This window comes from Podarcis erhardii (assembly GCF_964252035.2).
Source record: "Podarcis erhardii genome assembly, chromosome: 10".
NCBI classification, from domain to species: Eukaryota; Metazoa; Chordata; class Lepidosauria; order Squamata; family Lacertidae; genus Podarcis; species Podarcis erhardii.
Genome location: NC_138500.1, coordinates 66,979,555 through 67,004,846, shown reverse-complemented (window position 1 = coordinate 67,004,846; position 25,292 = coordinate 66,979,555). Strand labels below are relative to the sequence as shown.

The window sequence follows — 25,292 nt, the reverse complement described above, 5'->3', positions numbered from 1 at the left end:
CATACATACATATAGACATACTTACTTGTATGCCACCTTCACACAGTTCAAACCATGATCAAGGTGGCTTACTACATGATAAAAATATATATCAAAAGTTAGTTATAAACAATAAATGAAACATTAAAAAAGACAAAACTTAAACTGAACAATTTCCACATAAATCACAACAAAATCTAAAAAATAATAATGCAAAAAAACCAACAGCAACAATCACCTCCCCCAGTCCAACAGCCCCCGCCAAAGAGTCTGTTCAGCAGCCTCCACTTTTGTAGCTGGAGTCAATCAGGAGCTCCACATTCCCAGGCCAGGTGGAAAAGGCCTGCAAGGCAAAACCAGGTTAGGGCACCAAAGGCTCATTTTGTGAGCTGCCATGAAACATGGGTTGTTCACCGTCAAATGATGCAAGGGGCCTTTTCCACGTGTTTTCACCGCTTTGGAGTGAATCCGAGGACATTGGGTTTTCGAGTTAGGGCACTAAAAGATCATTTTCTGGGGCGTCGTGAAATGTTAGGTTTTGACTGTCAAACGTTGCAGGAGGCATTTTGCCACTGCTTTGCACTGCTATGGATTGAATCAGATGATGTCGGCTTTTTGGCGAAACCGTGACCCTGTGGGTTAGGGGGGCGATGGCTCATTTTATGGCTTATCATGAAACATGGGGTTTGCACCGTCAAATGTTGCAGGGGTCCTTTGCCAGTGTTTGGCACCGTTTTCAAGTTAATCAGATGGTGCCGGGTTTTTGGCAAAACTGTGACCCTGCGTGTTAGGGGGCCTCTGGCTCATTTTCTGGGGCATTGTGAAACATGGAGTTTTTACTGCCAAACGTTTCAGAGGGTCTTTTGCAAGTGATTGGTGCTGCTTTGGAGTGAATCTGACAACATCAAATTTTTGACGAAACAGTGACACCACAGGTTAGGGCACCAAAGGCTCATTTTGTGGGCAGCAGATTTGGCTCATTCACACGATCCTTGGGATCACATAACTTTTTTTTGTTGCATGGGGTACTGTAAGTAGCATTCAAGTTAGCCATTACACAGAGTAGATTCACTTAAGTAAACAGGTCTTTATTTATGGTAATCATGACGAACTTAAGTCCTTTGATTTCAGCAAGTTTACGCTGAGCATAGGGAGGCGGGTGGCGCTGTGGGTTAAACCACTGAGCCTAGGACTTGCCGATCAGAAGGTTGGAGATTTGAATCCCTGCAACGGGGTGAGCTCCCGTTGCTCGGTCCCTGCTCCTGCCAACCTAGCAGTTCGAAAGCACATCAAAGTGCAAGTAGATAAATAGGTACCGCTCCGGTGGGAAGGTAAATGGCGTTTCCGTGCGCTGCTCTGGTTCACCAGAAGCGGCTTAATCGTGCTGGCCACATGACCCGGAAGCTGTACACCGGCTCCCTCGGCCAGTAAAGCGAAATGAGTGCCGCAACCCCAGAGTTGGCCATGACTGGACCTAATGGTCAGGGGTCTCTTTACCTATACCTTTATGCTGAGCATGACTTGCTCTGGGGGCTGGGTGATTCTATACACACGTACCTCAGAGTCATCCCCACTGAATTCTTCCCCACAGTTCGTTTGCAATCCTATACCTATTTACCTGGGCCTGGGTATAAATCCCATTTCACTCCATGGGATTTACTCCTGAGCAGACATGCATACGATTACAGTGTTACTCTGTCCAGCTTCACTAAGTTATTTATTTAAATCATTCATAGCCTGCCCATTACAGCACCAAAAATGTACTCTAGTTGGACATAACAGTCTCATAAACTTTTAAACACCATATAAGGGAGGAAGGAGCATCTTGAAGATAAATGTGAGTAGGTCATTATAACATTGTGCAAATATGCATGTGAGTTAATGCACATTCGTTTTAGCGCTTGGATGGGGTAAGTGATTTATTCCACGGGAACAGCTTCAGTACAAATAAATAATTAGGAGATTCAAAAGAGCACAGCTGGACTGATTTTAGAGATGCTTTATTAGTAGAAAGAGCCTTATGCATTTTTTTTGGGGGGGGGGCTGCATCTGTGCAGCAAAGTTGATTGAGAAACCAAAGAGGAACATTTGAAAAGCACCATTCAGTAGCACCTTGGAGAAAACAGCATTGGGGGACCATTTAAAGAATGGAAACTCAGCCACCATGTGCATTTCAGCCCCTCCAATACCCACCCTGGGTGCTGAGTGCTAACAGGAATGAGTCAAAAGCAGGTTCACTGAGGTCACTTCCAGGCAACTTGTTTATTGAGCCTTCGTCCTAATTTGCTTGCAGGGATATTAGATGACACTAGCTATTCAGTGAACATTTGTTGCGATCGCTTTGACTTTGCACGGGTTTCTTTGCGCTCCCCCCTCCCCCCAAGTTCATTTTTCCCTTGCTTCCCTTATTACAAAAAGTCCAATGTTTTGGGGAAGGGGTTTTGCTGCACAAGACCTCCAAATCAGCTTAAATTACGCAAGCTGAATTTAACAGTGTGATTGAATTCCCCCCCAACAGTTACCCAGCAGTCTGGGAGAAACAAGAAGGAGGTACTGGCATGTTTTGGGAAACTCCAAATGTTACAGAGCTAACCTTAAATTAAGAAAAATAACTAATTAAGTATCTCCCTGATACTGATCATGCCCGGTAGACATGGAAAGTTTGCTTATTCGTTCAGAGCATTTATACCACGCTCATCAGCTAGAAAAACTCCCTGAGAGGTTTTGAATATGGGGGCGGGGGCGGAAGGGGAAACTTGGTGAGCGGGGAGCAGTATGGCTTACCTGAGCCCCATGCAGCTTATAATAACAAATTATAACAAATAATTTTATTAAGTTTGATGATTTTGTTTACAGATGTTAGCTTCAGTTTAATGTATTCTTTTTGTATTTTTCCTGACTAGTTTAGACTGCCCCTTATAAACCATTTAGATGGTTTTTGTTGTTGGCATCTGTCTGTTTTGAGAGACAATGGAGCGAGCCTCTGGGGGTGAAGTCAAACAGCAGCGTAAGCAGCACCGAAGTGACCTCTCCGGGGTCCGAACCTGGGCAGTGTGTAATGGATGTCCTTGGCTGCCCAGACAACAAACCCACCCTGTTGACCTCGTTGATATGGTCCAAAGGAGAGCAGAGCAATAGGTTTGGCACCATCTGGGCTGCTGGAAGGAGGCAACTGCCATCCAATTGTCTTAGGCAGGCATAGGCAAACTCGGCCCTCCAGATGTTTTGGGACTACAATTCCCATCATCCCTGACCACTGGTCCTGTTAGCTAGGGATCATGGGAGCTGTAGGCCAAAAACATCTGGAGGGTCAAGTTTGCCTATGCCCGGTCTTAGGGCTTTACTCCTTAGCCTTGCCTTCTCCCAAAGCTATCCCACAAGGTAGCGGAGGTTTAGGACCAGAGTTTTCCTTCTCATAGATGAGCTACCTTCACACACACACACACACACACACACACACACCAATTTTGTTAAGCAAAATAACTGCCATCCTGAATAGGAGCACTCTGTTAAACAGTGACCTTATGCTGCAACATGGTGTTGTGGGTACCACTGGTAAGCCCTTAGCAAGGAATTAACTCCCTGCCATGTAGAGAGGAGCATGTTAACAATTCCCCAATTAGATTTCTAATTGGGGGCAGCAGTGTGACAACCTTCTCTTCATCAAGTCATTGACAATTGCTGCTGAATGTCCTTTCATTTGTTCACCTAGCCTTTACGGACCACCATTCATACCAAGTGAAATATACTCGGAGTCGAGTGTGAATTTCATGCTCTTTATTCAGCTCATAGTAGGAGGGAATGAAACTTTCCCTAAAATGTCCATCTATATATACGTTATTTACACAATGGGTCCCGTGTGATTGGCTGATTCCGGGCTGCTCCTGTAGGCCAACCAGGTTGCGGATTCACTTCCTCCAGAAGCCTGATTGGCTCCTCCTGCAGGCCAATCAGATTGCTGATTCACTTCATCCAGGAGCCTGGTTGGCTGCTCCTGCAGGCCAATCAGGTCACTGATTCACTTCCACCTGGAGCTGGATTGGGTGGCTCCAGCGGACCAATCAGACTGCTGCACTCTGGATCCTATTGTTCTAGGATTCAGCTCAGTACATAACACCAAGGTTGCGGTATGGTCTGGCTCATGGTTGGTGGTGGAATGTCTTTATGTTGTTGTGAACTGCTCTGAGTTGTTGTTTTGCAAATAAAGGGCAGTGTGTGTGTGTGCACGCGCATGAGAGAGAGAGAGAGAGAGAGAGAGAGAGAGAGAGAGAGAGAGAGACTGCATAGTCCATTACAGAGGAGCAATTTATTAAGTGGCATAAATGATCACTTCAGCAATGGCACTCAGCAGATTGTTAATGTGTCTGTGGGCCACACATTGTCAGGGACTGCATAGAGGAGGAATGGTGGAGACCGCCTCCCCAGCTTGACCGTTCCAGGGAGGAGGAAGAAAGTTGAGATTTACAGCAGGGTTTTGTGGGAGGTCACAGCTCAGAGGCAGAGGAGGGGAAAAGTTGGGAAATAATGGCAGAGGAGGAAGCACCAGGGAGGTGACAGCTGATGGACACAGTGTCTTTAGAAAGCATTCCAGACTTCCGGGTTAGCGCGAACGGCTAATGGCGGATTCCCTCCGAGCTCCGGAGGGAATCGGCTCTGCTGAAGACGGGTCTTGCCGTGCCGGCGACACGGGGACCCTCAGAAACCGCAGGCGCGGAAGCCTGCGGACTTGGTGACTCGGTGGGCACCTTAAGCGCCCTCCCCGACCCACGAAGAGCCTTTTTAAAGGCTACGGAGAGGGTACGGAGAGTGGCGTGGTGCTGAGAGTAGACCGCTACTTCAGTGGAGCGAAGCCGCAAGCCATGGCCGGAGAGCGCTGACTTTCTTCCCAAAATTTGGACTGGATAACAAAGGACCCGTGAGTAGTGGAATTTGGACTTTAAAAAATTTTTATCCTTTGAATTCGGCACGACCGGGGGATGTGTTAAAGGGAAGTCCGCACCCCCTCTACTTATAGACGATTTAAAGCAAGGAACGGAGAATTAAGGCGGAATGAATACTGTTTTGATGATTTAAAAGTTTTTCACAAATTTGATAGAAGAAGATTTTGTGCTGGAGAGAAAGGGAGGAACTTTGGAACTTTGTGTGTAATCCCCCCCAAAACCCGGGAGTGTCCTGTTTGGGTGCCGGAGGAAGAAGTGAAAGGAGTTTGACAGCTGTCAAAGAAGCTGTCAAACGGGCGGACAAAGTAAAGAATTTTGTTATTTAACAACTCTCTGAATTAAAGGTGATACATTTGAACTGAGGCGATTGGAAACAAAGTAGTGATAATAACAAAGTAACAGATTATTGGAAAAGGACTACTAAATAACTGAAAGCCCCCTAGGGGGAATTAGTGACATTACAATGGCTGCAGAGGGAAAATTACTGGCGGAGATAGAAAAAATGTTCTTTCTCGTGGGAATCCTGCAAGAGCAGAGTATGGCTCTGAGCAAAGTATTTATGACCTTGAATTCTGAAACAAACAACTCTGCTGAATGCACAAAGGAGACGTATGACAAAAACTCTGCAGCTGAGCAGGAAGAGATGCTTTTGGAATTGACAGAGAAGAAAGAAGGAGTGCAGACACTACAAGTGGAAAATATCAACCAGGAATCTACACTGTTAGAGTATGAGCAAGAAGACCTTTGGATTATAAACCTGCGAAAGATGAGAAAGAAGAAGAGGGAAGTCCCTGGAGTACTTGGAATATTAAAACTAAAAAGAATAAAGCAACATGATTGGGACTTTCCTCTTGAGTATGGAAAAGTAGATGATCCTTCGCAGCAAACACTTTTTAACATTCTGGATGAAAGAAAATATGATGTGACTCTGACTGAACTCCTTCGGGGTCTTAGGACCAACAAAGAGGACTACCAATATAGTTGGCAGAGAGGGACTGACAGAGAATCAGACGCCTCGGACGTGAGGAATCCGGGCTAAGAACTATTTTTTGTTTGTTTTTTGGACATTTGTTTGGGAAGGGACAGAAACCGGGGCAGGGGGGGGGAGAGAGAATAGAACTATAAAATGTTATGATTTGTTTTATTTGGTCAATGTGACCTATAATTAATATAATAAAGGGAAAATTTGTGGAAGGGAAGTTAGATCGACCTTAAAAAAAAAAAGAAATGAATGATTATAAGAGAATTGGATAAGTTGAATATAGATAAACAAAAAGAATTAAATTTTTAAAAGCAATATGAATATGTTTAAGAGGTTAGGTAAGAACTTGCTGAATTAATTATTGGAACTGGGATGTAAGAGGAGGGGGTGGGGGGAAGTCAATGAAAGTGGGTAAAGAAAATTAGGGTATGTAATTGTATTTGTGTGTTTTTGTCTTTGTGTGTGTGTTTGTTGTTATAAAATGTAAAAACCCAATAAAAATTATTTAAAAAAAAAAAATAGAAAGCATTCCAGACCCTCCATCTCCCAGAACCTGGCGTGTCTTAAAAGTAGGAGAGCAAATAGCTCAAAGGCAGAGGGCACTTAGCTGCACCCATAGAAGTGACAAATGAAGAAGTGGGGAAGACGGGGTGTGTGGAGATTCACTTGGGACCTTGCCATTATCCAAGAGGCTGGGTTCTATAGCCTCTCTCTGTAAATACTGAATAAAAAGCGGACGGTAAGAATCATTTCCTTGACTTTGTACGTTCATGGCAACTGGCCAGGAGTCGCTGGCAGCAGCCTGAGACACATATCCAATTTTTCCATGTGCTCTTCGGGGCATGTTCATCCACGCATAAATGGTTTCAACTGAATTCTGTCTCATTGTTTTCTGTCCCCTCTCCTTAGTTAGAACTTGCCCTCCCTCATTGAGTTCCAGAAACTTGAGGTCCATCATGGCCATATGCACAGGTAGTTGTTTACCTGTGCACAGACATAAAAAAATAAATAAACTGAGATACAAGTTTTCTGATATATCAGATTTGCACAAAAGAGCGGGTGAAAAATGATTTTTTTTTTAAAGATAATTTTTATTAATTTCCAAAACAGAAGACAGAAAACAAAAAAAGAAAAGAAAAACACAGAGAAATAAATAAAATGTGACTTCCCCATACCTCCCCTTCACTGCATCCTTGTTTTGCAATTTTTTAGCAACCCTTCAGTCAATTTTTTCATTTAACTTTTTTGGATTTTCTCAACTTGAACGATTACAGCTGTAATTCTCTGTTTCTTACCCCTTGACATCTTAACAGTTCGAAATTTTACAACAGTTCTTAAGATATACTTTAATTTTTTTCCAATCCTCCTCCACTGCCTCCTTCCTCTGGTCTCGGATTCTGCCGGTCATCTCTGCCAGTCCCATAAATTCGGTCACCTTCATCTGCCATTCTTCCAGAGTGGGTAGTTCTTGCATCTTCCAATACTTTGCCAAAAGAATTCTTGCTGCTGTAGTTGCATACATAAAGAATATTCTATCCTTCTTTGGTACCAATTGGCCGACCATGCCCAAGAGGAAAGCCTCCGGTTTCTTTACAAATGTCAACTTAAGGATTTTCTTGATTTCATTATAGATCATTTCCCAGTAGGCCTTGATCTTTGGGCAGGTCCACCAAAGGTGGTAGAAAGTTCCTTCAGACTCATTACATTTCCAACAATTGTTATTGGGCAAATGGTAGATCTTTGCAAGCTTGACTGGGGTCATGTACCACCTATAGATCATTTTCATTATGTTTTATTTCAAGGCACTACATGCCGTAAATTTAATACCGGTGGTCCATAACTGTTCCCAGTCAGCAAACATAATATCATGACCAATATCTTGTGCCCATTTAATCATAGCTGATTTCACCGTTTCATCCTGAGTGAAATGATTTTTAAAGTGTATGCCACATTGGACTCCACCAGCAGCCCACCAAGGAGCCTCACCAACAGAATCAGGGGACATGGCATCTAGGAAAACACCACCACATTTAGAAAAATGCTCCCCATACAATCCATTTCAGTGCCTTAGATAACATGTGATTCTGTGTTGGATTCCCTTACTGCATGGATTGGGGAAATCCCAATTAAATAGGGGGAAAGTGTAGGGCAATGTCTTGCGGCTGATGTGAAAAATACACAAACATGGGATGCATCAAATTCATCATTAAACTGCCCTGCATGTGCACAGCCTCTCTCCTTGTCCTTTATCTTGTGAAACCAAGGAAGCAGGGGAATACAGGGTATTCTTGGGATGTGCCATATAGTTTGCCTTCAGCCCAGAAAATCCACCTATACACAAGCAAGAGGCTTGCGATGGGCTCATCAGACTGGGGAAATTCTCTCTTCTTGTTATATATGCACCTGAATCCAAGCCTGTACTTGCTACCCAGATCATTCAGGCACCTTGCATCGTTTCATTAAAAGGGATCACTCAGTAAAGTTTCATAAACAGAGAGGGAAGCAACACTCCCACTTTTAATAAATTGAACTGGTATTGCTGCGTTGCTTGTCAGCTACGTGCGTTAAAGTGTAAGCTTGTTAGTTTAGCTATAATTATGTCATCTTGGGCAATTATAACCTAGGAAATTCCCCAGTGTTGTTTTTTTCCAGAATGAAAACAAACTGGCCAGCCCAAACCAGAGAAGAAATGTGGCGCTAGGTGTGTTGGGGGGGTGAGTACTTTGTGAGTGTTTGCCCAAATGGGCAAAGCAGGGTGGACCATATCCCTCTCCCCGTTCCTCACCTAACCCTGGAATCCATATCCTATATTTAGCATTATCTCTTCTTGTCCTAAGAATAAGTGAGGATTTGCTCACAAATTTATTGACAGCAGCACGAATTATTACAGCTAGGAAGTAGAAGGGGCAAGCAGAATATTAAATGGAAGAATGGTATAAAGAGGTGTGGGATATAGTTATTAATGATAAATTAACATGTGCTATTAAGGTAAGTCGGGGAATATGCAGGAGATATGATTTTGAGGAGATATGGAGGGTGTTTGTAGAATTTGTAATGTTAAAATGGAAAGCGGTCAAACCCATTGCAAGAGGTGTTGAATTTTTGGGAAGTTGGGTAGTTAACAACGGAATGGTCTTGGTGGTAAGGTGCACATTTTTATTCTTATTTATTTATGATTATCAATTTGTCAAAATAAAATAAAAAAATATTTTTTAAAAGGCGGAAAAAAAGAATAAGTGAGGATGCACAGTTTGCAGACCACGTCAACTTGATTCATTTGTGGAGCAAATGAGTGGGGACTCACAGCAACACCAAAGATAACAGGAGCCATTCCCTGCACTTCCTATTATGCACTATTCTTTTTTTGGGATGGTCTTTGTTAAATAATGGAATCAGACACAGAGGCTGCAGGCTGGAAGAGAGACAGTATGTGGACTTGAGGGGAAAGGGGTTCAAGCTTCAGTTTCTATCGTCTTTTTTTAAAAAAAAACAAAAACCCACAAATACCCAGATTACATTATTCTCAGCTGAGGAGCAGAGAAAGGCATGCCCTCTGACTCTTTCTTTGAGAGGTTCCCCCACCCACCTCACATTTAGAGCATCCCAGAGAGGTTATGGTGCTGGAGGAGACTCTTGAGAGTCCCATGGACTGCAAGAAGATCAAACCTCTCCATTCTTAAGGAAATCAGCCCTGAGTGCTCATAAGAAGGACAGATCATGAAGCTGAGGCTCCAATACTTTGGCCACCTCATGAGAAGAGAAGACTCCCTGGAAAAGACCTTGATGTTGGGAAAGATGGAGGGCACAAGGAGAAGGGGAGGACAGAGGGCGAGATGGTTGGACAGTGTTCTCAAAGCTACCAGCATGAATTTGACTGCGGGAGGCAGTGGAAGACAGGAGTGCCTGGCGTGCTCTGGTCCATGGGGTCACGAAGAGTCGGACACGACTAAATGACTAAACAACAACAACAGAGAGGTCCAAAACAAGTCCAGAGCAGCAACCAAATAGAGGAGATGGAAAAGAAGAGCTGCTTAGGCAGTGCCTCCAAATCACAGACAAATTGCTTAGACTGAGGAACAGGTTAAGAGATTAGGGCACTGCGGAAGCCCACCCCAATCCCTACTGAGCCATGCATGCGATTCCAGGAGTCTTGGTCCTCAACCAGTGTTTGCACCCCTTTGGAGAATTGAAGGTGCAGTGGAGGTTCCCATAGCTTTAAGAAATGTGACCTATTCACATATTGAATTTAGATGGGAGGAGTCCAGATCTTAGAGCATGGTCATCTCAAGATGACAGTAGTCCAAGGCATCTCTCCCAGCCTCCCTTCAACCAGCTTGCCCAGGTTGGTCTGGCCTCTCTTCAGTTATCCCATGCCTCATGCCAGAGGCCCCAAACTCTTCCTGTGACATCACGTCCAGTTACCCAGGCAACCTTCCAAATCCCCTATCTCTGTTCACACCTCAGGGTGGGGGGCAAGACTGTTCTCTTGCATTGCCAATGGTCCTCGATGGCCCTTAATGGTCCTGGCTTCGCCGGGTCATTTTGCAATTGCTCACCTCTCCAAAAGGGTATGGGAGAATGTGTTGCTATCAATGAATACCAAGATGAAGGTCTAACAGGCTTGTGTGTTGAGCACCCTGCTTTATGGATGTAAGTTGTGGGCAACTTACAACTGCCAGGAGCGATGCCTCAATGCCTTCCACATGCTCTGCTTAAGGAAAATTTTGGGTACCACACAGCAGGACAGAGTTTCAAACAAAGACGTGCTCTCCTAAGCCCACATTCCCAGCATGTTTGCACTCCTATCTCAGCGACGTCTGCGCTGACCTGGTCATGCCCACAGAAGGGAAGATGGCAGGATCCCCAAGGACGTGCTCTATGAGGAGCTGGCTTCAGGCACCAGGCCCATTGGCAAACCAACTCTGTGTTACAAAGATGTCTGCAAACATGACCTGCTGGCAACATCAACCCTTGCAGAGGACCACAGTGCTTAGAGATAGACAGGTCATGCATCCATAGAAGTGACCAGAGGAGAAATGGCCACTGGGAGGAGTGCAGGGAGAAGAAGCACAATGGTGCATCTGCCCCAGCTGCAACAAAACATGTCTCTCCTGTATCGGTCTCTACAGCCACAGCAGGCGCTGCAACTTTCCAATAGCTTGACCTCACCCCCAAAGGCACACTCCTCTGTTGTTCCCCAAGACAGAAAGATGCCAACTCTTCCTACCCAACCACAGTGGCTTTTGGGAGCCAGCGGGAGGAGCAGGCAGCTTGGCCAATGAGGACAGAATCTAGAACTCTGAATCTCTAGTCAGAGTGATTCTGTATTTCAGATCAGTCCTGCAGACTGCAAATATGTCATCAAAAATTGCTAGCCCACAAATACCTGTACTGGTCTCTCTAGAAAAACGTCCCTGTCTCATTGACTGAAAGCAATTCTTTCTTGCTTGGGAAAGTGCCTATTTATGTACCATGATTCAGAGAGTATAAATCTTCTTCAGAGCTTGGCTTCAGAGCCAAGGCATGCATTCCTACATTCTGAGCTGGCAGAGTTCACAGTTCATTGGTGCCAAATCCTTTACAAACAAAGGAATCAGGGGCAGCCTTTTGCACAATTCACATTTCTACCACTAGGTAGAAGCAAAACCTCTTAGAAAATTGCTCCACTAACTCAAACATTTCACGAAACCCCTATGGGTTTCATCAATGCAGATGTTTCCTCTGCAAGGAAAATGAAAGTAACATATATCTTGGATTCTGAGAAGCAACTCCTTTTGAATTCAGTAACGTTTACTCCCCGGTAAGTGCATCTAGAATTGCAGCCCAAATCTCATTATACTGTCAATTTGCTAAGACGGGAGTAGTAACAGTTCCTATAAATCATGCTCCGGCTATCTAGTTATGCATCCAAGGCATTAAAAAAACCTGTATTGATTTAGTTTACATACAGATGTATACCATGGTTCAGCTGCTAAAGAAAATAAGTAAAGCAATTAAGCGGAAATCAAAATTCCCCTAGAGCAGTATGTACTGTACAATGAAATATTATAGCATTCTCTGATCATAAACAGGAGAGCAGTCTGGCTAGATATCGTTACCTGATCCCCACTTCTCTGAACACGTGAGGAGGCAGGGAGGGTGGTGAGATATCAGGAGCAGTGAGAGGCACTGAAGGGTTTAGTTTCCCTGAGTGTGACAGCACTTGTTTTAGTGACACGGATGAGGAAGCTGTTGCCCTCCAGATATTCTCAGACTGCAACTCCCATCAACCCTGAGCACTGGCCATGTTGGAGAGCCGCTGATGGAAGTTGGAGTCCAACATCTGAGAGCCACAGGTTCCTCATTCCTAAATCAGAAGCTGCATCCACTGCCTTTTGATCAGGTAGCTTAGTGAAGGAGGAATGTGGGACATTTTTCAAGAGCAACGATGATCTTCTGCTGGAGCACCAGAGTAACTGATGGACTCTCCTTGCTCTGGCTAGTGAATGATAATGGAGTTTCCTCTTCTTCTTCTTCTTCTTCTTCTTCTTCTTCTTCTTCTTCTTCTTGACATATTATAATACAGGAAGCTGGAGAATGAGGGAGGGGAATTAGACAGAGGCTGGATACTGCTTGCCTTTTTATAAATGGAGTCCCTGCTTCACACCTGCTCTCTGCCAACAATCCTTTGTGCTTCTAATCCTTTGTGCTAACAGCTCAAACCTGCATTTCACCTGTTGAAGCTCACTGTTTTACAAGCTGGGCCCATGCAAGAAGAAATAGTTGTAGTTTCTGGGTCACCTTCAAAGGTAGTGCTCTATATGGGGCTACCTTTGAAGGTGACCCGGAAACTACAATTAATCCAGAATGCGGCAGCTAGATTGGTGATTGGGAGTGGCTGCTGAGACTATATAACACTAGTCCTGAAAGACCTACATTGGCTCCCAGTATGTTTCTGAGCACAATTCAAAGTGTTGGTGCTGACCTTTAAAGCCCTAAACGGCCTCGGCCCAGTATACCTGAAGGAGCATCTCCACCCCCATCGTTCAGCCCGAACACTGAGGTCCAGCTCTGAGGGCCTTCTGGCGGTTCCCTCATGCGAGAAGTGAGGTTACAGGGAACCAGGCAGAGGGCCTTCTCAGTTGTGGCAACTGCCCTGTGGAACGCCCTCCCATCAGATGTCAAGGAAATAAACAACTATCTGAATTTTAGAAGACATCTGAAGGCAGCCCTGTTTAGGGAAGTTTTTAATATTTGATGTTTTATTGTGTTTTTAATCTGTTGGGAGCCGCCCAGAGTGGTTAGGGAAACCCAGCCAGATGGGTGGGGTATACATTAATAATAATAATAATAATAATAATAATAATAATAATAATAATAATAATTGCCACGGAGTTCAAGAGCACTTACTCCCAGAAAAGAATTTCAGCTGTACAATGCTAGCCAATTATGCACAGGATTGCTAAGAAATTGGGCTAGTATATTATGCATTGCTTGCTGATGCACAGGCACCTTCTTTGGGGTTGTGGGCTCTCCTAGAAGAAACAAAACCCAGTGGGGAAGCAACTTAATTGGCTGCTAAGTGGGTTAAACGTCCTGTAGAGCTGATGGAATTATATTGTCGGTTTCATCTCCTTTGGAACAGTTGCTGATCTCTCTCTCTCCTGAATGATATGCCCCACCACCGCCAAAATATTAAGTGATCTGGTTACAGCCTTCTTGGCTCCCTCCCCTCCAAACTTGTTTGCTATGAAAAGGAGAGGTTCATTTCTTGGTGAACCTTCTCCGTTTCCCAGGAGTACAGACTGAAAGGCACTGTGACTTCAAGAAGGCAGCTAGAGTGGGTAATCGCCACATCACAGAAGGGCCGGTGCCAAAATTAATATTTACTCAGCGCTGTGAAAGATCCCGCCGGGGAAGCAAGAGAGGGACAATGGACACTCAGACTCTTTCCACTTTCTTGTGCATACGCACGTCCAGTTTTCACTGGGATTTCAGCCAGAGTCTGAAGACCATTATTGAAGAGGCGGAAATTATCCACCAACTTTCCCCCACCCTCCCCATCTAAATTTCTCTGCCCGAGTTCCAAAGCTGTCCTGGGCAGCCTATTGTCTATCCTTTATGTGGCATTCAGAGCCTACAATGTGCTAATTGCATTAATAGGTTGTAGAATTCGGCACTATGAGATGCTATGGTTAGGGTTTAAATGAGGTTTTTTTTACACTGATTCATGGAGGACTGGTTAAACCGATAGTTACAGGGTTATGACATCTAAATGGAACATCCGGTGCTATTTTTCTAGAAAAAGAGATGCCGGAACACCTCCCTTGTTCTCTTATAATGGCTATGGCTCCCACCTGAGAGGTGCCTGTGAGTTCTGGCCAAAAGAAAGCCCTGAGGACATCCATTCTGAGCACAGTACATCTGAATGTCAGGTGCCAGAGACCAGGATGGGGAAACTTTGTGCCCCAGTGGGCCAGATCCTTAACTTGTTCCACCCCTGTAGGCCAACTTTGACAGGTGGATGGGACAACCCACATGTCAATCACCTGATGAGATTATGTCATCAGCTGATTGATAGTGCAAAACAGTTTTAATCGAAACTGCTGCTAAAGCAGAGGTTTTTGAGTTTTTACTCCAATTTTACTAGTGGGTTTACTTTAAACTACCAATTGTTCCTTTGTAGCCATCTCAATACCTGCCCCATACCTGATGTTGCCTATGATGTCAGGTGTGAGGCAGGTGGTTTAGAGCATTAGTTGTGAAAACCCAAAGATCTGGCTGGCCAGTGTAGCAAACAGGAGATGGTTCCAAAGATAAATTCACAGAGGACATGACTGCTCATCATAAGGGCTGTATGCTTTCTCCAGAATCGGAAACAGCATGCCTCTACAAACCAGTTCCATGGGAACACAAGCAAGAAGGTGCTGCTATAATCTTGTGAGCTCTTCCAAAGATCTGATTGAGCAATGTGGAAAAGCGGGTGCTGAATTAGATGGATTCTGCTGGGCTTTCCCTAGCTGTACATCGGTATGATCCTTACATTTGATAAGTTATATCCCATTGACTTTTGTGAAAATCTTGTGTGAGGTCACTCTTATTCCCATTGCACAGGTGGAATGACTAAAAGTGATTGACTTGCCTGTGGATTTTTATTGCTGCAGTAGATTTGTAGCTAAGTCTACCAGATGTGGATCCCTTTTGTATATTGAACAATGTGCATGTTTGAAGCTTGAAATGTAACAAGGTTGTTTGAAATGTAACAAGGTTGGCGCTGCTTTATTAGTTCATGCAACATAAAATTTTGTTGAACACGCTACCCACAAATAATGGTTGAATAAGTGACAGGACTGGGTAGTAATTTGGCGAACAGCTCTTACTGTCAGGAAGTTCTTCCTAATGTTTAGGTGGAATCTTCTGTACACACAACAGCTGAGCCATACAAATCAACAAGTGGACATGCTTTCACACAAATACTTGTATGTGTGTAGAGACAGCTTGTTCAGTGTAATGTGTGAAGAAGCCCCATGCAAGGGAGAAATGACTGAATAGGGAGAGACAGCAGGATAATAACAAATAACAAATGTATTGCAAGTGCTTGCATTTTACATGGTGGAAAGATAACATGGATGGATTGCTGCGTGGATGGATCATTTTGCTGCCCTTTAATGATAACCCAATCTGCCTTGTGAGGGCGGCCCTCTCACGCTGCCTAGTCTGACAGTAAGAGCTGTTCGACAGTGGAATTTGCTGCCAAGGAGTGTGGTGGAGTCTCCTTCTTTGGAGGTCTTTAAGCAGAGGCTTGACAAACATATGTCAGGAGTGCTCTGATGGTGTTTCCTGCTTGGCAGGGGGTTGGACTCGATGGCCCTTGTGGTCTCTTCCAACTCTATGATTCTATGATTCTATGAAAATGCACACAAAAGACTCTCCTGCAAGGGGAGAAATTGGTCAAGCCGCCCTCCACAGCAATTTGCCCAGCAGTAGCGATCTTCTAGTTGAGGAACCTCTAATAAACTCTTCACAAACCCAATCCCCTGCCCCACTGTAAGCCCAACACAGACTGTTCAAACTTCACACTGGACTTCAAGCATCTGGCATTGTGTGCCTCCCCATTCTTCCTCCAGACTCTGGGTTCTTGGTTTCCAAATGAGATGCAAAAGCTGCTGTCATCAGAAAAGAGATTTGGGGAGCCATGTCATCAGCTGGTGTTGGTCCACTGTGCTTCATTAAGTCCAGGGTCAACGCAGCCGTCTACCAGGAGATTTTGAAGCACTTCATGCTTCCTTCCGCAGACGAGCTTTATGGGGATGCTGACTTCATTTTCCAGCAGGACCTTGGCACCTGCCCACACTGCCAAAAGTACCAAAACCTGGTTCAATGCCCATAGGATTACTGTGCTTGATTGGCCAGCAAACTCACCTGACCTGAACCCCATAGAGAATCTATGGGGCATTGCCAAGAGAAAGATGAGAGACATGAGACTGAGCAATGCAGAAGAGCTGAAGGCTGCTATTGAAGCATCCTGGTCTTCCATAACACCTCAGCAGTGCCACAGGCTGATAGCATCCATGCCACGCTGCATTGAGGCAGTAATTGATGCAAAAGGGGCCCAAACCAAGCTCTGAGTACATATGCATGCTTCTACTTCTCAGAGGTCCAATATTGGTCTATTTGCAATCCTTGTTTTGCTGATTTCATTTAATATTATAATTTTCTGAGATTGTTAATTTGGAGTTTTCATGAGCTGTACGCCATGATCATCACAATTATAACAAATAAAGGCTCGACATATCTCACTTTGCATGTCATGAGTCTATCTCATATATTAGTTTCACCTTTTAAGTTGAATTACTGAAATAAACTTTTCCATGATATTCTAATTTTCCGAGTTTCACCTGAATGTCTGAATAAGGCTAAAATGGTCCTTCCATGTTAGTGTTTAACAACCTATGAAACTGCACTTGATATTTCCAGAATGAGCAGTTCTTCCGGCCCTTGTTCTGTTTCATAATAGCTGTTCAAACATGCTCCATTTCCTTCAAATATATTCTGTAATGTATCCAAATCTGGATTAAGTTTCAGACTGCAGGGTCTTCATCAGCAATTTTCACTTTCTGTTGTGTCAACAAAAGCAGCGATATCAACAGTTTTATGTTTTCGTTCTCTTTACCATTTGGATTTGCGATAAATCTTTCAGCATTCTTTGAAGCTTAGCCACACTGTTGGGAAGCTGTTTTCCCCACTCTTGCTATTTTTGCAAACATATTCTGCCCGCCTGCCTTGGAAGAGACTGAGTTGTCTGCTAGTGTTCCTGTATAGGAACATTCATATTCAGCAGTATCCATACTGTTTATTTTATAAGGACGTTGGATTTCTGGCCGCTTCCCACAACAGCATCCCGTTGCGTAGAATGCTCGGTATTTATACAATGTTTTTCCTAAGCACGTTGCATGTATTATATTTAATCTTTACCACAACCCTATAAACTAGGCCAGTAGTATTATCCCCATATTATAGATGGCAGCTGAGTCCTAGAAAGAGAGAACGCTAAGGCCTGCTTCACACACGACTTTTTATTTTTATATTTTAATGGGAATATATAATGGAGAAGGGAGAAACTGTGTGCAGCATCACAACGTGTGAAAATAATTTGCTAAGCTGGGCTGGCTCAATACATTTTGCTGCCTGAAACAAAGACAAGATAGCTCCCTCCCCCAAGGCACATACAGAAGCCAATTTGACTGGCAGTTGAACATGGCAAAAGGACAGTATCTTCCATGGGACTTGAGGGCAGCAGGCTAGCAATAATATAATATAATATAATATAATATAATATAATATAATATAATATAATATAATATAATACAATACAATACAATACAATACAATATAATATAATATATGTTTTAATTTATATCCTGCCCATCTGGCTAGGTTTCCCCAGTCACTCTGGGCGGCTTACAACATAAAGCACAACTAAACATCAAACATTAAAAAACAAGATATCCTATACAAGCAACAAAGAAACCAACAAATCAATAACACCAATATCAACAATATTAACCACAATAATAAACATTTTACAGTTATACCCAAATTAAAGTAACCGCCAAACCCAACTAAACCAACACCAACCCGACCAAAATGAAACAGACGAACCAAAATTAGAACCATTTAAACCATTTTAAAATTTAGCAAGTTGCCCCAACCCAAGAGTTGTTCCAGCAATGTCCCAGTGGCCTCCCAGGAGCCCCTTTTAGCATAGGAGTGTCAGGGCAGGCCACATGGTACCCACAGCTCTGTCGCTTCCCTGCACCTTAGCATCTGCCACCTGAGACAGCTGCCTCAACATAGGGCCAGCCCTGTTGTTAGGTATACTCTATAAGAAACCAGTGATATACAGTACTGGCTTTCCAACAGGCACACCCTTGGCATAGCTGGTTTATTTGATGTCCATATCAGAGTTTCTGTATGTTAGGATGAAATGTGGCACCATGTTTTGGACAGGTTTCTCCTTCAGGCTGATTGCCATCGCAAGAGTGGATTTGTCTCTGACGCTACTGAAAAAGGAAGTCATCAGTACTTGTATTATTAGTGAAAAGGGAACTGATTCACTGAGAGATGCTTCAAACATGCACTCAGGATGTGGTGGTGCTCTTGTTTGTCTTCATCAAGACGATCCCCATTATGCTGGAGTACATAAGACCATCTTCCACATATTTGAGACTTCTCCCGGTGCCACTTGGACAATCTTCTTTGGCTTCATAAACCAAGATATGAGCTGCAGACTTGGACAATCTTCTTTGGCTTCATAAACCAAGATATGAGCTACAGACACACCCTATTTTTAAAGCACACAACTTTCCCCAAAGAATTCTGGGAACTGTGGTTTGTTAAGGGTGCTGGAAATCGTAGCTCAGTGAGGGGTAAATTCCAGGTCCCGGTCTTCTTTTGGGAAAGCAAAGTGCTTTAAGGAATAAGCCTTGTGTGCTACCTTGCTGCTCCTTTTGCAGAAGCTGGGAAAGAAGCCAGGAAGCCTTTAGTTAACTATAGTCCCCCATTTTCAATCACATCTGAACTATGGTTAATGGCCCTCAAACAAGTCAGGATATGAAACCAACTTTAAATTCATCCATGGTATGCTTCTCCAAATGGAGCCAATGAGTCAATTCCCTCATCGGCAGTTACAGAAATAGAAATGACCTTTCCCCGCACTGTAGTAATGAGACCAGCAAAATTATGGGCTGTAGTGTACACCTTGAGAGGACAGCAAGAGCAGAGGCCCGGGCCTTCAAATTCCTGCCATCTGCATCTGGCAAGCCTGAGAGAATTCTGCCTTAACAGGAAAAGAAAAGAAAAGAAAATGCTTTTTCACCCTTAATTTTCATGAAATAATTTAAATTGCAAACAGCCTTGATTGCATTGGCAGAAAGACAACTACAAAATGCCGCAAACAGAATAAACAGTAGGCAACATGGCGCTGTGCAGAAGTTGTTGTTGGACTCCCAACGCCCCAGCCATCACGGCCCAAGGTCAAGAACGGAGGAAGTTGGGAGTCCAGTCACATCCAGAGGGGACCATGTTGTCTACCTCTGATTATTCAGCATGGTACCCTCCGAATATTTGCCTGTTCTGAGCTGAGAAATGCACGATCAACATTTGGTGTCGAATGGCACTGCAAACCTATTTTCCCGTCAAACCAGTAGGGGATGATGTTATACATAGAATTACAGCTTGCTAACTCATAACTCCTAAAGGAAGGTTTCGCACAAATGGCTGGCTTTATTGAACTGTATTGCGACCTTTATGATCCATCTGAGAACCGACCTTGTCTGAAGGAGCTGGTCTAGTGTAAAGCTCCAGTGATGTTCCGGACACGATTGCAGGACTTCTGACAATGGTAATTTAATTCCATTGTGGCTGTTTTATTGCTGTTGAGATCTGAACGGAGGGAACAGTTGCTTCTTCCGTTTTGTTCTGCTTCCACAGATGAGATGGAGGGCTGGGGGAGAGATGCTCCAAATAATATGAATGACAGCGATGAGTCAGCAGTTGTCAACAAGCTAACGCCAGGCCAATGAGGAATTGGAGCAGATTGAGTTTCAGCTGAGAATGTAGGTGACAGGAGTCATCACCTTGGAATTTACAGGCCTGTCAACCCAGCAAATGCTTTCTAACCACAGGAGTTTCATGTTAACCTCTACTCAGCATCCGTTTAGAAGCTGCAAGCAACCTCCGGCTTTGAAACAGAGCATCTAACCGTCAGATGCCGCCATTCTTTGTACTCTCACTTGGCACTTGCTTCAGATTAAAAATCCATCGGACCACACAGTTAAACATTTAAGCTGAAATCCTATATATCCACGGGAATAAGCCCCACTTAACTCAATGGGATGTATTTCTGTATGGGATCATTAGAGATGAAGAGGCAGGGTTGGCATTTGACAATTCAGAAAGGAGAACGGAACAAATCTTATTTGTTCATTCCCAATATTTAGAGACTCCCTTCTCAGCACAGAAAGCCATTTAAGGAATCAGCAACAAAACAATTCCTCTGTCAAATAATATACATGTTTAAAACAAACAAAAACCACAGGTAGAAACATTAATTCTGTAAATAGGAGTTAGAAGCTGCAAACAACCTCTTGCTTTGGTAAAAAGGAAAGCTTTTAGGAATTGTCAAACAATAGCCAAGCATTTAAACGAAAGCTTTTAATTCCGTTTCTTAAGAGTGTAGCTAATGGCAGAATTAGGCTAAAGCTGGAAATCTTTGCACATTTTCTACCCAAGAAAAATGATACTTTCTTGTGCTGGGTGTTATGTACTGAAGTTCTCACCCTGGGCCAGCAGGGGGATACTGTAGATAGTTTTCACTCAGGTCCACATATGCAAATAAGGGATTGAAAGTGACATTCAGTGATTGGATAGTTACCGAAAGTTGTTACAGTTGCATTGTACTGGAGCTCTATATAAGCAGGCTGGCTGAACCCTTCAGTTCAGTTTTGTTCCAGCTTACAAATAAAGAGCTGCTTTGGAGAAATTGTTGCGTCGTCTGCTATGTCTACCCACTATTTAACACTGGGCATTTTGGTCCCCGCAGAAAATGCATCAGACTCGGAGACAGTCCTGACACCTCAAGCAATTATGATGTGAACTGCTGTGATGACAGTTGGCATTTATTTCCTTTATGTGTTTCTATTCCTGTTCTCCAATAGGAGAATCTAGGCAATACGGCTTCATTGAGAGGGAAGAAAGCAAAACTGTGCTGATGGAAAGAGTTGCTAGGCAGTCAAGACTGAGCTGCAGACAACTGTCAGCCAGGAGACAGGGTCCAGCTAGTCGGGCACAAAAATTAAAGTAAAAAGTAAAAATAACATTATCCCTGAAGCCCCACTCTATGCAGTGGGGCTAGCTCCCATTTAAATGAGCCTAGGATTGCAACAGAAACTAGGATGTGGAAAATACTGAAAGCATTTTATTTTTTGCTTGCGGAAGAATACATTTAGCAAGGGACTAGCAAAGACCCTCCTCCATTTCATTTCCCCAAGTTCTTTTTTTTTAATTGGGTTTTATAAACAAGAATAATGTTATGCAAACAAGTATACCAAGTTTTCTCATGTCATTTGTATATCACAAAAATAGCATAATAAATGTGGAGTAATATCTGCAACATAGGGTTCATTATTAGCGGTCAGTGTATAGGTTCCTGGTTAATGAATTGGTTTGAACAGTTAGGAAGAAAAGAAGGGGGAGAGGGGAATGGTAAGTGGGGTGGTGTCAGGTGGTTAGGCTTCTGTTCTTCTACTTAGTGTATGTGTGGGGTTTTATATCAGCATTACTTGTACGGGTTCTCTTACTATTCGTTCGTTGTGTTTCCTTGGTGGTGAGAGAGATTATGGGTAGCCTAGGGTGTGGTTGAGGGACACGGGTGGTGCTGTATGTTAAACCACAGAGCCTAGGACTTGCCGATGAGAAGGTTGGCGACTCAAATCCCTGCGACGGGGTGAGCTCCCGTTGCTCAGTCCCTGCTCCTGCCAACCTAGCAGTTCAAAAGCACATCAAAGTGGAAGTAGATAAATAGGTACTGCTCCGGCGGGAAGGTAAACGGAGTTTCTGTGCACTGCTCTGGTTCGCCAGAAGCGGCTTAGTCATGCTGGCCACATGTACGCCGGCTCCCTCGGCCAATAAAGCAAGATGAGCGCCGCAACCCCAGAGTCGGCCAAGACTGGACCTAATGGTCAGGGATCCCTTTACCTTTAGGGTGTGGTTGGTTGTTTTTGGTTGGCTGTATTGAGAATTGTTTTTGTGTGTGAGCGGGGTGTGACTGTGTATTTTTGAATCAGGTTAGCCAGATTGATTTGTATGCTGTCGGCGGATTCTTGTTGTCTTGTTGTGCTGTGTATGTGATAAAGGGGAACCATACCGGGGTGAAGGCATCTTCTTCTATTTGTCCCTGTGTCAGATTATTGCATGAGTAGGCAAACTAAGGCCCAGGGGCCGGATCCGGATTCTAAATCCAGCCCGTGGATGGTCCGGGAATCAGTGTGTTTTTACATGAGTAGAATGTGTGCCTTTAATTAAAATGGGTTACTTGTGGGGCCTGCCTGGTGTTTTTACATGAGTAGAATGTGTGCTTTTATTTAAAATGCATCTCTGGGTTATTTGTGGGGCACAGGAATTCATTCATTTTCCACCAGTATATAGTCTTGCCCCACACAAGGTCTGAGGAAAAGTGGACCAGCCCCCTGCTGAAAAAGTTTGCTGACCCCTGGTTTATTGGTTAGTTTTTCTAATAAGGCTGTTTCCCATACCATTTGATACCATTGGTCCATGCTTAGTCCTGACAGGTCTCTCCAGTGTCTGGCTAGGATGTTTCTGGCTGCTGAATTTCCCCACATTCTTGTACTATAAGGAGGATCTGGAAGATTACCTGCAACTACATTCGTCTGCATAGCACAGGCATCTGATCTCTATTTATAGCTGTATGAACACAACTGGAACTGCAGAGGTCACAAGCCGAGATGATTAATAGTCAGCAACTACTGATCCGTCAGAATGCAGTTGCACAGAACCAGTTTCCAACTTTTCCCCAAAACACCCATGACTTGCTTAAGGCATCTTTTGCTTGGCTGAATTTGGCGCCTGGCTAAGCCACCGATCGTGCTTTTTTGTGTAAATGAGTAACAAGTGTTCTGAAGACGATGAGCCTTCCTTCCTGGCTAATCTGCTTCACTGGCATAACTTGCCAGACACAATCATAGAAGGGACTGTGAGGGTCATCTAGTAAAAACCCCTCGGTTTACAAACTTAATCTGTTCCGGAAGTCTGTTCTTAAACTGAAACAGTACTTAAACGGAGGCGTGCTTTCCCTAATGAGGCCTCCCGCCACCGGTGCCCTTCCACTGTTTGGATTCCGTTCTTAGATCGAGGTAAAGTTCGCAAACCAGGACACTACTTCCAGTTTTGCGGAGTTCGTAAACTGAATCGTTCGTAAACAGGACTGTTCTTAAATCGAGGTACCACTGTAATATATTGAAGGATATTAATGGGGTAAATTATTAATGCATAATTAAATATATATGTATTATGTCTAATATATAGGTTAATGTTTATATTATTCTTTCATGAGGTAAATCAGTTAATGTGCTACACACATAATTGGGCCGGGTCACCCAACGAAACTGAACGGTGGGCAACTCCATGCAAAGAACAGATCCTTCTTCACACAGTGCAGAGTTAAACTGTGGCTTTTGCTCTGACAAGATGTGCCGACTGCCCCCAGTTTAGATGGCTTTAAAAGGGGCCTGATTCATGGAGGATAAGACTGCCAGTGGCTGCTAGTCAGTATGCAGAATGCCAGTTGTTGGAGCACAGCAAGAGAGAATTATTGCCACTGTACCCTAAATAGGGACGCAGGTGGCGCTGTGGGTTGAACCACAGAGCCTAGGACTTGCTGATCAGAAGGTTGGTGGTTCGAATCCCCGCGACGGGGTGAGCTCCTGTTGCTTGGTCCCTGCTCCTGCCAACCTAGCAGTTCAAAAGCACGTCAAAGTGCAAGTAGATAAATAGGTACCGCTCAGGTGGGAAGGTAAACGGCGTTTCCATGCGCTGCTCTGGTTCGGCAGAAGCAGCTTAGTCATGTTGGCCACATGACCCGGAAGCTGTCTGCAGACAAACGCTGGCTCCCTTGGCCAATAAAGCAAGATGAGCGCCACAACCCCAGAGTCCAGTGGCGTAGCGTGGGGGGTGCAGGGGGGGCCGGCCGCACCGGGCGCAACATCTGGGGGTTAGGGTTAGGGGGCACAAATCCACGGGTTAGGGGGCGCAAATCCACGGGTTAGGGGGTGCAAATTACTTGCCTTGCCCCGGGTGCTGACAACCCACGCTACGCCACTGCCAGAGTCGGCCACGACTGGACCTAATGGTCAGGGGTACCTTTACCTTTACCCTATCAATAGGCTTTCTTAGATGTATCTGGTTGGCCACTGTGAGATAAACTTGTGTCATCCACTAGGGACGAAACTCAGTCTCAGGTGACCGCGCCAGTATTTTTGCATGCCCCTGTTTTATCAGCTCACAAATCCCAAACTAAGTCCAAGTCATTTTTCTGCTCATCCCGCTGCTCAGAACGGCTCGGAACCTTCTCCAGGAGAGAAATGTCCATCTCACAAGGGATACATTCCCTGCAGTTAATGATGATTTGCGCCCAGAGATAGAAAGAAGAAAGAGCCCTTACCAGAGAGGAATGGCAAATGAAGCTGATGGACTACACCGAAATGGCAAAGATGACTAGAAGGCTCAGGACGAGGAGGAGGAGTTTGTATTTGATATCCCGCTTTATCACTACCTGAAAAAGTCTCAAAGTGGCTAACATTCTCCTTTCCCTTCCTTCCCATAACAAACACTCTATGAGGTGAGTGAGGCTGAGAGACTTCAGAGAAGTGTGAGTGGCCCAAGGTCACCCAGCAGCTGCATGTGGAGGAGCGGAGACGTGAACCCGGTTCACCAGATTACAAGTCAACTGCTCTTAACCACTACACCACACTTGGCTCAGGAACCAAGAGGACAGAAACTTTAACAAAGAATGGGCAAAATTTATAATTTACTTAGGAGACCACTGTAAGCAGATGAAAACATTAGAAGGATTTTAATATCACTTGTAATGTAACAGGTATTAGGGATAATATGGATGAATACAAAATATAGATTGGGAAATAATATGTAGCTGAAAATGTTCACATTAGGACACATGGAGGGGATGGGGGAAGTCGTGAGATTCAGAGAAATCTCTTTACATGGATATGTATTTGGTATTGTTATAAACTTATTTTTGTAAAATCAAATAAAAATGAATTCAAAAATAAATAGATGATGATTTGCATTATTTTGCTGAGAGCCTTATGACACCA

General features: G+C 44.0%; 2 long non-coding RNA genes across 2 annotated transcripts in view; both read left to right on the top strand.

Annotated features, from left to right (window-relative positions):
- LOC309350884 overlaps positions 1-25,292 on the top strand; it is a 41,352-nt gene that overhangs the window by 6,642 nt on the left and 9,418 nt on the right. The window contains exon 2 of the long non-coding RNA XR_014160558.1: positions 8,554-8,619. This is a non-coding gene — a long non-coding RNA (uncharacterized lncRNA). The remainder of the gene's footprint in view (positions 1-8,553; positions 8,620-25,292) is intronic.
- On the top strand, positions 14,414-23,179 carry LOC309350895. Its single transcript, XR_014160571.1, has 2 exons — positions 14,414-14,910; positions 22,731-23,179. It is a non-coding gene; the product is annotated as an uncharacterized lncRNA (long non-coding RNA).